This window comes from Heloderma suspectum, chromosome 4, assembly GCF_057233095.1.
Source record: "Heloderma suspectum isolate Gila_16-S chromosome 4, 16-S_ref, whole genome shotgun sequence".
NCBI classification, from domain to species: domain Eukaryota; kingdom Metazoa; phylum Chordata; class Lepidosauria; order Squamata; family Helodermatidae; genus Heloderma; species Heloderma suspectum.
In genome coordinates, this window is record NC_139461.1 from 103,243,464 (window position 1) to 103,260,020 (window position 16,557).

The following is a 16,557-nucleotide window of genomic DNA, read 5'->3' on the forward strand; positions in this document are numbered from 1 at the left end:
CAGTGATCGGGGGAGATATGCCCAATTAAATGCAAAATTCCAGAGGTTAGCCAGAAGAGATAAGGAATTATTTTTAAACAAGCAATGCGCGGAAGCGGAAGAAGATAATAGAATAGGAAGGACAAGAGACCTCTTCCAGAAAATTAGAAACATCGGAGGTAAATTCCAGGCAAAAATGGGTATGATCAAAAACAAAGATGGCAAGGACCTAACAGAAGCAGAAGAGATCAAGAAAAGGTGGCAAGACTATACGGAAGATCTGTATAGGAAGGATAATAATATCGGGGATAGATTTGACGGTGTGGTCAGTGAGCTAGAGCCAGACATCCTGAAGAGTGAGGTTGAATGGGCCTTAAGAAGCATTGCTAATAACAAGGCAGCAGGAGATGACGGTATCCCAGCTGAACTGTTTAAAATCTTGCAAGATGATGCTATCAAGGTGATGCATGCCATATGCCAGCAAATTTGGAAAACACAAGAATGGCCAACAGATTGGAAAAAATTAACCTGTATTCCCATACCAAAAAAGGGAAGCACCAAAGAATGTTCAAACTATCGAACAGTGGCACTTATTTCACATGCCAGTAAGGTAATGCTCAAGATCTTGCAAGGCAGACCCCAGCAATTCATGGAACGAGAATTGCCAGATGTACAAGCTGGGTTTAGAAAATGCAGAGGAACTAGAGACCAAATTGCCAATATCTGCTGGATAATGGAGAAAGCCAGGGAGTTTCAGAAAAACATCTATTTCTGTTTTATTGACTATTCTAAAGCCTTTGACTGTGTGGATCATAACAAACTGTGACAAGTTCTTGGTGTTATGGGGATACCAAGTCATTTATTTATTTATTTATTTCATTTCTATACCGCCCAATAGCTGAAGCTCTCTGGGCGGTTCACAAAAATTAAATCCAAACAACACACAATAAAACAATTTAAAATATACAGAACATTAAAACCACAATATAACAATACAACCACAATAAAACCTAGCAGCAGTGCAGGAGTTTAAAATACAGATTTAAAACAGCAAAGATAAAAATTTAGAAAGCTAAAATGCTAAAATGCCTGGGAAAATAAAAAGGTCTTCACCTGGCACCGAAAGGAATACAATGTAGGCGCCAGGCAAACCTCACTAGGGAGCTCATTCCAGAGCCGGGCTGCCACAACAGAAAAAGCCCTCCTCCTAGTAGCCACCCGCCTCACTTCCTTTGGCAGGGGCTCACGGAGAAGGGCCGCTGATGATGATCTTAAGGTCCAGGCAGGCACATATGGGAGGAGGCGATCCTTCAGGTAACCTGGCCCCAAGCCGTTAAGGGCTTTGAATGTTAACACCAGCACTTTGAATCGGGCCCGGAAATGGACTGGCAGCCAGTGCAGCTGGAAAAGTACTGGCATAATATGAGCTCGCAGGCCAGTCCCTGTTAACAATCTTGCTGCCCTATTTTGGACCAGCTGAAGTTTCCGGACTGTTTTCAAAGGCAGCCCCACGTATAACGCATTGCAGTAATCCAGACGAGAAGTTATCAGAGCATGGATAACTGTAGCAAGGCTATCTCTGTCCAGATAAGGGCGTAGTTGGTATACTAGCCTAAGCTGACAAAAAGTGCTCTGTGCCACTGAGTTCACCTGTGCCTCAAGTGACAGTTCTGGATCCAAGAGCACCCCCAAACTACGAACCTGATCCTTTAGGGGGAGAGCAACCCCCTCCAGAACAGGTTGAATATCACCTAGCCGGGCAGACGAACCACCCACTAACAGTACCTCCGTCTTGTCTGGATTGAGTTTCAGTTTATTAGCCCTCATCCAGTCCATTACCGTGCCCAGGCACTGATTCAGAACAGCCACTGCCTCACCTGGTTTTGATGAGAAAGAGAGGTAGAGCTGGGTGTCATCTGCATATTGATGGCACCTCAGCCCATACCTCCGGATAACCTCCCCCAGCGGTTTCATGTAGATGTTAAACAGCATGGGGGATAAAATAGAGCCCTATGGAACCCCATGGCACAATTGCCATGGCACAGAGCAGTAATCCCCCAGCACCACCTTCTGGAATCGGCCATCCAAGTAGGAGCGGAACCACTGTAGTGCAGTGCCTCCTACTCCCAACCCAGACAACCTATCCAGAAGGATACCATGGTCGATGGTATCGAAAGCCGCTGAGAGGTCCAGGAGAATCAACAGGGTCGCACTCCCCCTGTCCCTCTCCCGGCAGAGGTCATCCCACAGGGCGACCAAGGCAGTTTCCGTTCCAAAACCAGGCCTGAAGCCCGATTGAAATGGATCTAGATAATCCGTTTCATTCAACAGTGCCTGGAGCTGTCCTACAACCACCCGCTCAAGCACCTTGCCCAGGAAGGGGATGTTGGCCACTGGCCTATAATTGTTAACATCCTCTGGGTCCAGGTTAGGCTTTTTCAGGAGTGGTCTAATTACTGCCTCTTTTAAAGCAGCAGGCACCACTCCCTCTCTCAAGGAGGAATTTACAACCTCCTGGACCCAGCCGGACAACCCCTCCTTGTTTGATTTAATAAGCCATGAAGGGCAAGGGTCAAGCACACAAGTGGTCGATCGGACTTGGCCAAGCACCTTGTCCGCATCCTCAGGCCTCAGTAACTGAAACTCATCCAATAAAACTGGACCAGATGGTGCTCTGAACGCCTCTACCAATGGAACTGCATTAATGGTGGTGTCCAATTCATGACGAATCTGAGCGACTTTATCCTCAAAGTGCCGTGCAAACTCGTCACAGCGTGCTACCGAGGGTTCCACCGTCTCTCTCCCTGGCCCAGAATGTAACAGGCCGCGAACCACTCAGAAAAGCTCCGCTGGACAACACTGAGAAGATGCCATGCTGGTGGAAAAGAACTGTCTCTTTGCCACCCTCACCGCCACAGAGTAGGCTCGATAGTGGGCTCTTACCTGTGTTCGGTCAGACTCAGCACGAGTTTTCCTCCTCCTGCGTACTAGCCGTCTCCCCTCTTGCTTCATTGCCCTCAGCTCAAGTGTATACCAAGGAGCTGGCCGGGCTCTGCTCAGAGGGAGAGGGCGCTTGGGCGCGATCGTGTCAACCGCCCAAGTCATCTTTGCATTCGACAGAGTGACCTGGGCTTCGACAGGAGCACCAGCCATACCAGCAGGAAAATCCCCCAGAGCCCTCTGGAATCCATCGGAATCCATTAATCTCCGGGGGCGGACCATTTTAATAGGCCCCCCACCCTTGCAGAGGGGAAAGGCCGCCAGGAGTCTAAACCTCAGCAGGAAGTCATCTTGTCTGCCTCCTGAGTAATCTGTATAACGACCAAGTAGCAACGGTAAGAGCAGACCACGGAACAACGGACTGGTTTAAGATTGGGAAAGGAGTACAGCAGGGTTGTATACTCTCACCCTACCTATTCAACCTGTATGCAGAACACATCATGCGATGTGCTGGGCTTGATGAAGCCAAGGCTGGAGTTAAAATCGCTGGAAGAAACATTAACAATCTCAGATATGCAGATGATACCACTTTGATGGCTGGAAGCGAGGAGGAGCTGAGGAACCTATGACGAAGGTGAAAGAAGAAAGTGCAAAAGCTGGGTTGCAGTTAAACCTCAAAAAAAACAAGATTATGGCAATCAGCTTGATTGAGAACTGGCAAATAGAGGGAGAAAACATGGAGGCAGTAACAGACTTTGTCTTTCTAGGCGCAAAGATTACTGCAGATGCTGACTGCAGCCAGGAAATCAGAAGACTTTTACTTCTTGGGAGGAGAGCAATGACAAATCTTGATAAAATAGTGAAGAGCAGAGACATCACACTGACAACAAAGGTCTGCATAGTTAAAGCAATGGTATTCCCCTTAGTAACCTATGGCTGAGAGAGCTGGATCATAGGAAGGCTGAGCGAAGGAAGATAGATGCTTTTGAACTGTGGTGCTGGAGGAAAATTCTGAGAATGCCTTGGACTGCAAGAAGATCAAACCAGTCCATACTCCAGGAAATAAAGCCAGACTGCTCACTTGAGGGAATGATATGAAAGGCAAAACTGAAGTACTTTGGCCACATAATGAGAAGACAGGATACCCTGGAAAAGATGCTGATGCTAGGGAAAGTGGAAGGCAAAAGGAAGAGGGGCCGACCAAGGGCAAGGTGGATGGAGGATATTCTGGAGGTGACGGACTCGACCTTGGGGGAGCTGGGGGTGGCAACGGCTGACAGGAAGCTCTGGCGTGAGTTGGTCCATGAAGTCACGAAGAGTCGGAAACGACTGACCGAATAAACAACAACAAGGTGAAGAAAAGTACTCAAGGGTCAAACTATATGAGAAAGTAAATGTGCTGCACCTGCCAAAAACAGCAACCGTGCATACGGAGGGGCAGCAGGGGCTAGATGCACAGTTGCTGTTTACAGCAGTAGCCACATACTGCATACTGCAACTGGACCATATCATTTTACCAAAAATCTACCATCTTAGATACAAACATATACACACGAACATCAACCGCAAGAACAATTTGGCTTTGAAAATGGACATTATGAACCGCAACTGTTAGAATCTTCCTCCTATGGATTAGTATTATTTCCAACACCGTCTGCTTTGCATTTTGAACAATGGTAGACATTACACCAATATAATATCATATGAGGTCATATAGGCATAATGGTCCAAAGTTTCACAAGGTCTTCCAGATGTGAAAAGGGCTTCTTTTTTATTCATTTACTTGAGTATGAAAGGGATTTTCAGCATGTACACCATCAGGGATGAAATGCCTGGGTGTGAAATACTTATCACTTCATCAGATTGCTCATACGATGCTAGGTCAACATCTCCACAGACTCAGTGGAATTAGCATCATGTGTGTTTTAGGGGGCAGCGGGGAGACATGGAGAATTTAAATCTCAGTAAAGAAATTAAAATTAGGCAATTATAGTATCATCCAAGCCACATGCAAATCATATTGACTCCTAAAAATGATCTTGGTATTATCTAAAAATGCAAATTCCATAAAGAATAAATAATCTTGTGCAAATACGATTTAAAGCCGTTTTCCAATATTAAACAATTTTGGTGCACTTTCACTTCCTATTCTCCATGATGCATCGACTACCAAGGTACGGCATAACACCCTTCACTAGTCCCACAGCTTTTCTAAAGCTTTCTGTTTCCTGCCATGTTAGCTATTGCCTTATGATTTTTCAAAAAAACTAGTCTAAAAAATCACCCTCTCCCACTTCAAAAATACTTTTTTTTAGCTACTGCTGTAACTGCACCCACCCTTTTCCCAAGTTTCCAAAACCTTCTATGTCCATAATCAGGGATTTGATCATGGTTCTTTGGGTAGAGTAGAGGATCATCATTAATCAATGCAAAACAGCAAAAGCCTAAACAACAGTAGTCCAATATATTTAAATTTTGGTTTTATTCAATCATTTTAGCTTGAATATAATTTACATAGCTTGGGTTACAAAGCCTAGGGGGAGGAGTGCACCTTTAGGAGCTCCATGTAAGTGGAAATTTCATCAGCTGCACTTTTCCTTCTTGCTTTAGACCCACAACAGGCTACCCCTTGGCTTCAGGCTTGACTTCTTCCATATGCTTTCCTGCCTTTATCCTTTGTGCCATGCACTAAAGCAATCCAGCCACCAAGGTAACAGAGCTAACTGCCAGTCCCAAACTCATCTGCATGCAATAACGTTAATCTAAATGTTCAAATGTGTGCTGTGTTTACTGCTGCTCAGTCTGATAGATGTGGAAGATGGGTACCAAGCAGAGCTGGCTGGATTTTCACCACTCTGTGTTGTTATTCATTCATAGGTTGGCTCTGCCCTACATTCTGCTTCCCCTCTCTGCAAGATTTAATTACAGACATTCTCTATATAATTCCTAAAATGGCACATATGCATTTCCCTCTTGCTGCAACCATTCACTCGCATGAATTCCTGTCTTCCCCCCAGTCACCACCACCACCACTCCAGAGGAACAATACTCACAACTGATGATGGACATTGAAACTGCTCCATCTCATCTAGATTCTTCCATTCCAATGCACATCAAAATGCTCATCTGATGTGCACCCAAGCAAATCATAGTACTGGTTTGGATCCAGAGTTACACATGTGCAAAGGGCTGCCAGAAGCAGACTTCCCAACCCCTTCCTCTCCACCCCACCCCTTGAAAATGCTACACAGAGGGTTGGGTGTGATGTAGAGTGCTGAGGGGGAGTGGGGAGGTCCACAAAAATCAGGCCGAGGTGCCTTCAGGACTGCCATAGGAAGGAAAGGGAGTGGAAGTCCACTTCCTGCAGCCCCATTCCATACCCACAACTCTGGATTCAGACCACTATTGAATGCTGGCTGGCTATTCCTTTATTAAGCTAATAGCCTAAGGCGTGAGGCTTCCATTGGAGCTAATGACATGAGAGCTCTTCAGGCAGGAGAACATCTCCTGAATTTTTTGATACAGCCCTCAGAGTTTAGAGAAAGTTACACCCTCCAACCGAGGGCAGTAAGACAGCAGGAAAAGGAGTTGGAAGTACTGAGGAGACAGCCAGAAGCAGAGAGAAAAAGAAAACAAGGGAGTATCTACCTGTAAATTCTATTTGAGAGTTTATGTTTTTTAATCATCTATTTTTGTTAAAGGGGGTCACATATGCACACAAGCACTAGTCTACATAGCAATGCTTTATTTTAAAAAAAAAAGTGGTAAAAAGTTCATTAAAAAAACACCTGCACAGAATCTCATAAGATTTCAAGGATCATGGTAAAGGACTGATGTTTTTGTGTTTTGTTTATGTTCTAAATAATCAAGCCACATGAGTACTTCAATTGCTATGGTCTTTATACATTCCAGAAATTCAAGCCATAAGAGTGGTAGAAAGCAAATGTATGAGTGACACTCCATTATTAGGACAGTGTAAATCAAAACAGCTAAATCCAGGGGGAAAGTTAGGGACAGAGGGAGATTTGGAAGCACCCCTAATACTAAGCTACAACAAAATCATGTTGATGGAGCAGATGGGGAAAAAAGGAAGACGTGAACAGTATGAAGAGCCACTCTATGACATGATTTGAATATATCTGGCAATTCAGGAAAAATCCACCCCTTTTGGTCCTAGATAAATGCGTAGTCTATACTCTATCTTCTTTGACAGGCTTCTCCAACCTGGTGCCCTCCACATGTGCTAGACTACAACTCCCATTGACCATGCTGGCTGGGGATAATGGGAATTGTAGTCAACACATCTAGAAGGAACCAGGTTAGGGAAGGCTGTTTGATGATTAAGGCTTTACTTAACAGTTTCTTCTAGAAAGAAATAGCTGTCAGCCAGTATGAATACTTGACAAAAAAGTCATCGAAAAATCCAGTAATTAGATTTGTTAGCTAAAAAGTTGGTGTGATGTATGGAAACCTCTTTACTGCTTCTTATGGTAACCCTCAAGATTACTAAACAGGAAGAGAGAAGTAGGAAGTTTGGCACTTTTAATTAAAGGGTGTATCTACAATATTCACAGTGGGTTTCTATTCCAATCGAAAAACATGTAGGTAGTCTCCCTCTGTTTTTAACTGCAGGTCTCCTAACGGAAGACTTGTGGTATTATATGGGATCCCATAACTCACTTACCTCAGGTATCTGTCCTGCAACAGGAAGGAACTTCAGCTCACAGTTCCACATGTAAATCCCTTAATTACTGACTGTCTTGAACATAAATCATCATTCACTGTACTGACATGAGTCACACCTGAAAGACAGAATGCAATAGAAAAGTCTTGAGTCATTTTATAGTCAACAGAAAAAGTGTGTGTGTGTGTGTGTTTTTGCTTACAAGAGAGCAAACCTCATTAAACACAATGGGACTTACTTCTGAGTAAGATGCATAGGACTGCACTGTTAATGAAGCTTGGGTGTCTGGTAGTATGGCCCGCAGAAGAATGCATTATGCTTAGGTGAAATGACAGTGCAGAGAAATAGAATGAAATCTGGGAAAGGGGGTTAGGCTTTTACCACTTAGAGCACAAACATGAATAATGTGAGTATGGTTTTTTAGGGATGGTGGGGGTGGGAGGATAGATAGGGGAACTGGAGGGAATCTGATGAGTAGGAGATGCTTTCTGTCTTGCCCAAATATTCTTATACAATGTTTTATGTAACAGCGACTGTGAATTGTTCAGACAAAGATACAAATATTTTTACAGGCCCTGCTGTAATCAGGTTTGTGAGCCTATAAAGTTTCAGGAGATCAGGATAAATGTACACTTTTAGGGTCTCATTTTTAGTGCTACATTGGATCACATAGATAAGGGCTTTTAAAAGCACGTATCTTTATTTCTTTCAAAGATGCAATAAGCAGTAGTGACAACGTACTCTTCATATCTTCCTGTACAAGTGTCCATCATGAGTTTCTATAGTCCTGCATTAACTAAAAGTTAATATGAAAATCTAGAGCAAGATAGATAGCAAATTCCCTTCTCACTTCAAATGACGACAGTCCAACTGTCAGAGGAGCAAAAGCAATATAAAGGAAGAACTTCATATTTAGCTTCACCTTAAAGCACAAATCCAGAACGAAGCAGATTAAAATCAAGAACACACACTCAGTGGTAAACGTATTAACTTGTTCCATTACTGCAAACATAAATCCAATTATTTCAAATAGTCTCAGGGCCGCTTCACAGGTGGCACATTTAACAGGTACATACTAGAGATTTGTTGTGTACTCACTTGCACTCTGTAAAGCATGCAGCTCATACCACAAAGGTTTCACTGTGAAAACACGTGGGGATTGGCGCAGGCTCCTTTCAGCAAGATTTTTGTTTAATTGTTGGTGGGGAGTGGGTTTTGAGGGGATTCTGTTGTATTTTTAGGGGTGGGTAGCCTCCCTGATAGGCAGGAGCAGGGGGGCATCTGTCCACCTGACGGAGGCAGTGGAGGGAGTGTTGGGGGGCAGACTATACAGAGGCTGGGTGGCAGACGCTGGCGGAGCGCTAGGGGCAGGCCATGCCAGGTAAGGGGAACAAGGGAGAGATGTGTAATATCTGTCCCCTGCTCTGGCCCTGTCCAGAGCCAAAGGATGGCTGGGGGAGGCATGACTCCACCTTCTGGCCTTCATCTGCTGCTCTGCAATGCTAGGTCTGTTACCCAGAAAACATCCCTCATCTATGACATGATCCGGAATGAGAGTGCAGACCTGGCATGTATTACGGAGACCTGGCTGGCTGAGGCCGCTGCTCCAACTCTTGCGGCCATGTGTCCAGCCGGATTTTCATACACACAGCAGCCAAGGGCTGGGGATCGGGAAGGGGGAGTGGCCGTAATCTACCGGGAGTCCTTGGTCTTCACCAGACCCCCTCTCCAGGAGACCAAGTTTGCTGAGTGCATGTACTAGAGGTTGGGCCCGAAGGGCAGTCTGGGGATTCTGCTCGTGTACCACCCACCCCACTGCACGACTGACTCCCCGGCCGAGGTGGTCTCTGATGTGCGTGTACAGTCCCCTAACTTATTGGTGTTGGGGGACTTCAATGTACATTCAGAGGCCGTCCTCACAGGGGTACCTCGGGACTTCATGGAGACCATGGTTTCTTGGGAGCTGTACCCTATTCCAACTGGGCCCACCCATGTAGCCAGTCATGCGCTAGACCTTGTGTTTGTTTCTGGAGAAGCAGGGAGTGATCTGGAAGTTGGGGGTATATCCACCATGCCCTTGTCATGGTCAGATCACCATGTCATGGTGACGTTGGACTTCTCGGTTCCACAACCCCTCTGCAGGGGTGGAGGACCCATTAAAATGGTCCACCCCAGATGTTTTATGGATCCAAATTGATTCCTGAACACGCTTGGGGATTCTTTGGAGCATGAAAACGGCCACTCGGTTGAGACCCTGGTGGGTGGGTGGAATGCCGCAATCACTGGGGCATTAGATTGGGTGGCTCCGAAACGCCCTCTCCCCCTGAACAGGGCTCAGACTGCACCATGGTTCAATCTGCAGTTACAAGCTCTGAAACAGGAGGTGAGACGGCTAGAGCGCCGGTGACTGAAGTCTCGCTCCAAAGATGATCAGACACGGGCTAGAGCTGTACCTTCAGCCTATCATGTGGTGGTGAAGGCAGCAAAAAAGGAATATTATGCTGCCTCTATCGCATCCACAGAGTGCTGTCCTGTTCCAAGTGGTCTGCAGCCTGGTCGGTCCAGTTGCTCTGGAACTGCTGGAGCATTCTAAGGCCTCCCGTGAGGACTTGGCAAGGCACTTTGTGGATAAAACTGATTGAATAGGGAGTGTTATTCTGTGCGCTGTGGATACAGTTAGCGAGCGAGAGGTGGCCTGTGGCAAACTGCTTTTGTGGGTTCGGTTCCAGCTTGTTCCTTCTGATGAAGTGGACAAGGTATTTTCATCTGTAAGGCCGACCACCTGCTTACTTGATCCTTGCCCACCTTGGCTCATTATGAGCTGCAGAGAGAGATTGGGTGAGGGGATCAGGGCGGTGGTGCACGCCTCCCTTGAGGAGGGAGTGATGCCACCAGCCCTCAAGGAGGCAGTGATGAGACAGTTCTTAAAGAAGCTCTCCTTGGATCCCCAAGTCCTGAACAACTTTCACCCAGTTTCGAATCTGCCATTTTGGGGCAAGGTGATTGAGCAGGTGGTGGCGATGTAGTTGAAGGCACACTTGGAAGAAGCCGATTATCTAGATCCATTTCAGTCGGGCTTCAGGCCTGGGCATGGGACAGAAACAGCTTTGGTCGCCTTCATGGATGATATGAGGAGGGCTTCGGATAGGGGCAAATACCTTTCCTTGTTCTCCTCGACCTCTCAGCTGCTTTTGATACCGTTGACCACAGTATCCTCCTGGACCGCCTGGAGGGGCTGGGCATTGGAGACACCATATTAGGTGGTTCCAGTCCTTCCTCTCCAGCAGGTACCAGAGGGTAGCACTGGGAGAGGAGGTTTCAGACCCATGGCCGCTCGCTTATGGGGTGCCACAGTGTTCCATCCTCTCCCCAATGCTATTTAACATCTATGTGAAGCCGCTGGGGCTATCATCAGGAGGTTTGGGGTGTGGTGTCATCAATATATGGATGACACACAGCTCTACCTCTTGTTCAAATCTTCACCAAGGTTGGCTGTAGAATCCCTGTCCAAATGTCTGGAGACAGTGAGTGGCTGTATCGGAAGGAATAAGCTGAAGCTGAACCTTGACAAGACCAAGGTACTTTTGGTGGGAGACAAGAGGAGGCTGGGGGATGTTGACCTGGTGTTGAATGGGGCATGGCTACCCTTGAAAGACCAGGTCTGCAGCCTGGGGGTCATTTTAGACTCCCAGCTGTCCATGGAGGCTCAGGTGTCAGCTGTGAGCCGGACAGCACTACACCAACTCCGTCTGATATGGCGGCTGTGCCCCTACCTTCCTGACCATCTGCTCCCATCGGTAGTACATGCCCTGGTCTCCTCTCATCTAGACTACTGTAATGCATTCTACGTGGGGTTACCTTTGAAGATGGTTTGGAAACTACAGCTTGTACAGAATGCAGCAGCTCGCCTGATTAAAGGCAGCCACCGGCGTGATCACTCAAGTGCTGAAGGAGTTGCACTGGTTACCAGTTGTTTTCTGGGCCAAATTCAAGGTGTTGGTTTTGACCTTTAAAACCCTACATGGTTCCAGCTCAGCCTATCTTAAGGAGCGCCTCCAGCAACACCAGACAGGCCGCTTAACAAGATCAGCCTCGGATGGCCTTCTCTCTGTCCCATCAGCCAGGACAGCTAGGCTGGTGAGGATGAGGGAGAGAGCCTTCTCTGTGGTGGCCCCCACTCTGTGGAACTCCCTCCCTACGGAACTCTGCCATGCCGCCTCTTTAATGAGCTTCCGCCATGCATTAAAAACATGGTTGTTCAGGCAGGCGTTTGGGGTGGGCTAGGGTATTTTTAGAAATATGATGTTTTAATGTTGAATTTTATTGTTTTAAAACTGTCTTTATTGTTGTACATCACTCAGAGTGGCCGGGTGACCAGTCAGATGGGTGATTAAGAAATTTAATTAATAAATAATAATAAATAAATGATGAATATCTGTACTTGCCTTATATTGAGACAGACCATTGGTCCACCTTGCCCACTACTGTTGACTGGTAGTAGCTCTCCAGGCAAAAGTTTCTTCCAGTCCTGCTATCTGAGACCCTTTACCTGCAGATGTCAAGGACTGAATCAGAGACATTCTATATTCAAAGTATATGTTCTACTTGTGGCCTGTCCCCAAACACAGGAACATAAATGCATGTATCTACTTCATACAAGTACATCATACAAGTACATGATAAATCTTTAATATGTACCTGCTGAAACTATAATGCAAGAAGCAGTTTTCAATGGGCATGGTTATAGGCAGGTCTTTAAAAAAAATCATAGACATTTGGTAAATGGGTGGTTAAAACTTTGATCTTGCTCCTGATGAATTTGAATTGTGTGTGTGGGGGGGGGGGTTCAGCTCTAAGGGCAGTATCTAACGGGGCCGCCCTGCATGCACTGGTTCCATTGTGCTCTCAGGACACATTGCTGGCACAGCAGTGCTTTTGCTGTTCTAAAAATAACCTCGGAAACTAGCAGAAATGCTTATTTCTGGATCGGGAGAGTCAAGTGGAGCTCCCTTCTGCGGACTCTGCTGACCTGCCCTGTTTCTGAAATGAGCACTGCTGCTCGTTTGGGGTTATTTTTAGAACTGCAAAAGCCCCACTGCACAAGTGGTGGGTCCTGCAAGTGCATGGGCATAATAGGATACTACCCTAAGGCAAATTTCTAAATGTCTTATTGAATCATAAAAATCTGGAAAGCTCTTTGGAACGTGGGGGTGGGGGGGAGATAAGACAGAAAAACAGACAAGACAGATAGATGTTTTTCACCCTTATATTAGTTAAAATTTAAAAGTTGGAAGCAACCCCCATTCATTTCAGTGACTTCCAAGTGGACTATCAGAATCCCATAAATATTTCCACAGAGATCATAGGATTTTACTTAGCCCTTTGTACCATACAAGGCAATGACAATCTACAGCTAGAAAGTCCATGAAAGTTGCATGGAATTTTTCTAAAGTTAAAAAAAATGCCCACTAAATGCTACATAAAAGGATAAGGGTCTGTTTTCTTCTTATATTCTCATTGTTTGAGCAAGTCAAGGTTTATCTGAATAAAACCAGAAGAAGTAAATCTATCAATGTCAGAACCTTTCCCTTGGACTGACTGCAAGGCAATGTTGTGGCTTTTGCCCAAAGCTAAGAGGTTGGGAAGTGGTGAGCTTCAGTTTTAAGAGTGCTAGAAAAGGAAACACGGGCTAGGAAAGTAAGAGGACATATGTACAAACGAGTAATTTAGACAACTTATCCAAAGTGGAAGTGAGACCCTAAATTAGGCAACAGTACTGGAAGCCCAACCTTAAATTTGTTCCCACTGTGGTCGAGAAATTTCCATCCTGCACAAATTGCAAGAGTGGAAGGCTACAGACAAGGTCACTATTGTTAACAGTCCAGCAGTTCGTGGTTTATGTAAATAACTAGGTTATATGCAGTTCAGCGATTCCCCATGCTGGAATCGTGTTACGACAACCTGTGTAGGTGTCTGTGGCATTGCCCACCGTTGCACCTGAAGCATACAAGCAGTTCTGCTAGCCTATTTAATTGCATGCAACTGAACAAAGAAGGTAGTGCTGAACTATTATGCTAGTGGAAAATTGTACACATTAAACCAGCAGTGCTAATTAACATTTATATAATGACACGGGAGAGATTATCCAGAGGTGTCATCAGAATGCTGAAGACATTACATGTTTTTATACTCAACTAACAGTAGTCTTTGTCCTCAACCAGGACCTTGAAATCATGGCTGAGTGGATTATAAACTGAAACTGAATCCAGACAAGACGTAACTGCTGATGAGATATCTTGTAATACGGCACCTATGCTCTGTTCTCTTAGGCACCAGGTTCAAATGCTTTTATTTGCCCAGCTTAATGTTTGTTTTCCAAAGAAAAAGAAATGCAAGGAAGCCAAGTGGCTGTCTGATGAGGCTTTACAAGTAGCTGAGGAAAGAAGGGAAGAGAAAAGCAAGGGAGAAAGGGGAAGATATATCCAACTGAATGCAGAGTTCCAGAGAATAGCAAGGAGAGACAAGAAGGCCTTCTTAAATGAACAATGCAAGGAAATCGAGGAAAACAACAGAATGGGAAAGACTAGAGATCTCTTCAAGAAAATTGGAGATCTCAAGGGAACATTCTGTGCAAAGACAGGCATGATAAAGGACAAACAAGGCAGGGACCTCACAGAAGCAAATGAGATTAAGAAGAGGTGGAAAGAATACACAGAAGAACTATACAGGAAAGATCTTAATGTCCTTGATAGCCATGATAGTAATGTCCTTGATAGCCATGATAGTGCGGTCACTGAACTTGAGCCGGACATCCTCGAGAGTGAAGTCAAGTGTGCCTTAGGAAGCATTAGTAACAACAAAGCTAGCGGAGATGACAGTATTCCAGCTAAGCTATTTAAAATCCTAAAAGATGATGCTGTTAAAGTGCTGCATTCAAAATGCCAACAAATTTGGAACACTCAGCAATGGCCGCAAGACTGGAAAAGGTCAGTTTACATTCCATTTCCAAAGAAGGGCAACGCCAAAGAGTGTTCAAACTACCGCACAATTGCGCTCATTTCACATGCCAGCAAGGTGATGCTCAAAATCCTACAAGCTAGGCTTCAGCAGTATGCGAACCAAGAACTACCGGAAGTACAAGCTGGGTTTCGAAGAGGCAGAGGAACTAGAGATCAAATCGCCAACATTCGCTGCATCATGGAGAAAGCAAGAGAATTCCAGAAAAATGTCTATTCCTGCTTCATTGACTACGCTAAAGCCTTTGATTGTGTGGATCACAACAAACTGTGGCAAATTCTTAAAGTGATGGGAGTACCAGACCACCTTACCTGTCTCCTGAGAAACCTGTACGAGGGTCAAGAAGCAACAGTAAGAACCGGACATGGAACAACCGAGTGGTTCAAAATTGGGAAAGGAGTACGACAAGGCTGCATATTGTCACCCTGCTTATTTAACTTATATGCAGAGTACATCATGAGAAATGCAGGGTTGGATGAATCAGAGGTCGGAATTAAGATTGCCGGGAGAATTATCAACAACCTCCGATATGCAGACGATACCACCCTAATGGCAGAAAGTGAAGAGGATCTAAAGAACCTCTTGTTGAGGGTGAAAGAGGAGAGTGCAAAAGCTGGTTTGAAACTGAACATGAAAAAAACGAAGATCATGGCATCTGGCCCCATCACTTCCTGGCATATAGAAGGGGAAGAAATGGAAGCAGTGACAGATTTTACTTTCTTGGGCTCCAAGATCACCACAGACGGTGACTGTAGCCATGAAATTAAAAGACGCTTGCTCCTTGGGAGGAAAGCTATGGCAAACCTAGACAGCGTAGTAAGAAGCAGAGACATCACCTTGCCGACAAAGGTCCGTCTAATCAAAGCTATGGTTTTCCCAGTAGTAATGTATGGCTGTGAGAGCTGGACTATAAGGAAGGCTGAGCGCCGAAGAATTGATGCTTTCGAACTGTGGTGCTGGAGAAGACTCTTACGAGTCCCCTGGACTGCAAGGAGGTCAAATCAGTCCATCCTAAAGGAAATCAACCCTGAGTGCTCATTGGAAGGACAGATACTGAAGCTGAAGCTCAAATATTTTGGCCACCTAATGCGAAGAGAAACCTCTCTGGAAAAGACCCTGATGCTGGGAAAGACTGAAGGCAAAAGGAGAAGGGGACGGCAGAGGATGAGATGGCTAGATAGCATCACCGATGCAATGAATATGAACCTGAGCACACTCCGGGAGAGTGCGCAGGACAGGAAGGCCTGGCGTGCTATGGTCTATGGGGTCACGAAGAGTCGGACACGACTGAAGGACTGAACAACAACAACAAATGTTTGTTTACATGGTTTTTAGTTGTGCTGTTGTTTGATCTCCTTCAGTTTTATGGCTTGATATTTACTGTATTTTATTCCATTGCTGATGTTTATTTTATGTCTGCACACCACCCTGGAACCCACTTTTGTGGGTGCAGAGTAGTCTAGAAATGCTTGAAATACATAATAAACAAATATGGTGCCAGTTAACCCCTATGATTAATGGGGCGTTCATCCTCCTAAAGTCTCGCTCGTGGCTAACCTTTGGGGGATCACATGCCAGCCATGGGCATGGTCACCCCACACTCTCTCATAGATACCCATACTCCCATTCATACACACATATACAGAAAAGTCCCCCACCCACCCCAGCAGCAATTAGGCTTGAGGAAAGCCTAACTACTGCATGGGTGGGGCACCATTTTTAAGGGGGAGGTGGCGGTGCACAGGCAGGGGAGAGTTAACCCTTCCCTCCCTAGCTGCAACCTCCCCCCTTCCATGTCCCCCAAGTGTAGCAATTTGGCGCCAAAGGAAGCTTTTTTTAAAAAAACGCTTAACTACTGCAGGAGGGCAGAGCTGAGGACCGGGGCCTACAGGCTGGTCAGAGAGGTCCTGCAGGCAACATTCAGCCCACTGGCTACC

At 45.6% G+C, this 16,557-nt stretch overlaps 1 long non-coding RNA gene across 1 annotated transcript in view; it reads right to left on the minus strand.

Annotated features, from left to right (window-relative positions):
• The window catches only part of LOC146347221 (uncharacterized), a 380,000-nt gene that overhangs the window by 181,783 nt on the left and 181,660 nt on the right, over positions 1-16,557 (minus strand). Inside the window, exons 3-4 of the long non-coding RNA XR_014790201.1 lie at positions 12,049-12,152; positions 7,604-7,721 (exon numbers count right to left, since the gene is read on the minus strand). This is a non-coding gene — a long non-coding RNA (uncharacterized LOC146347221). The remainder of the gene's footprint in view (positions 1-7,603; positions 7,722-12,048; positions 12,153-16,557) is intronic.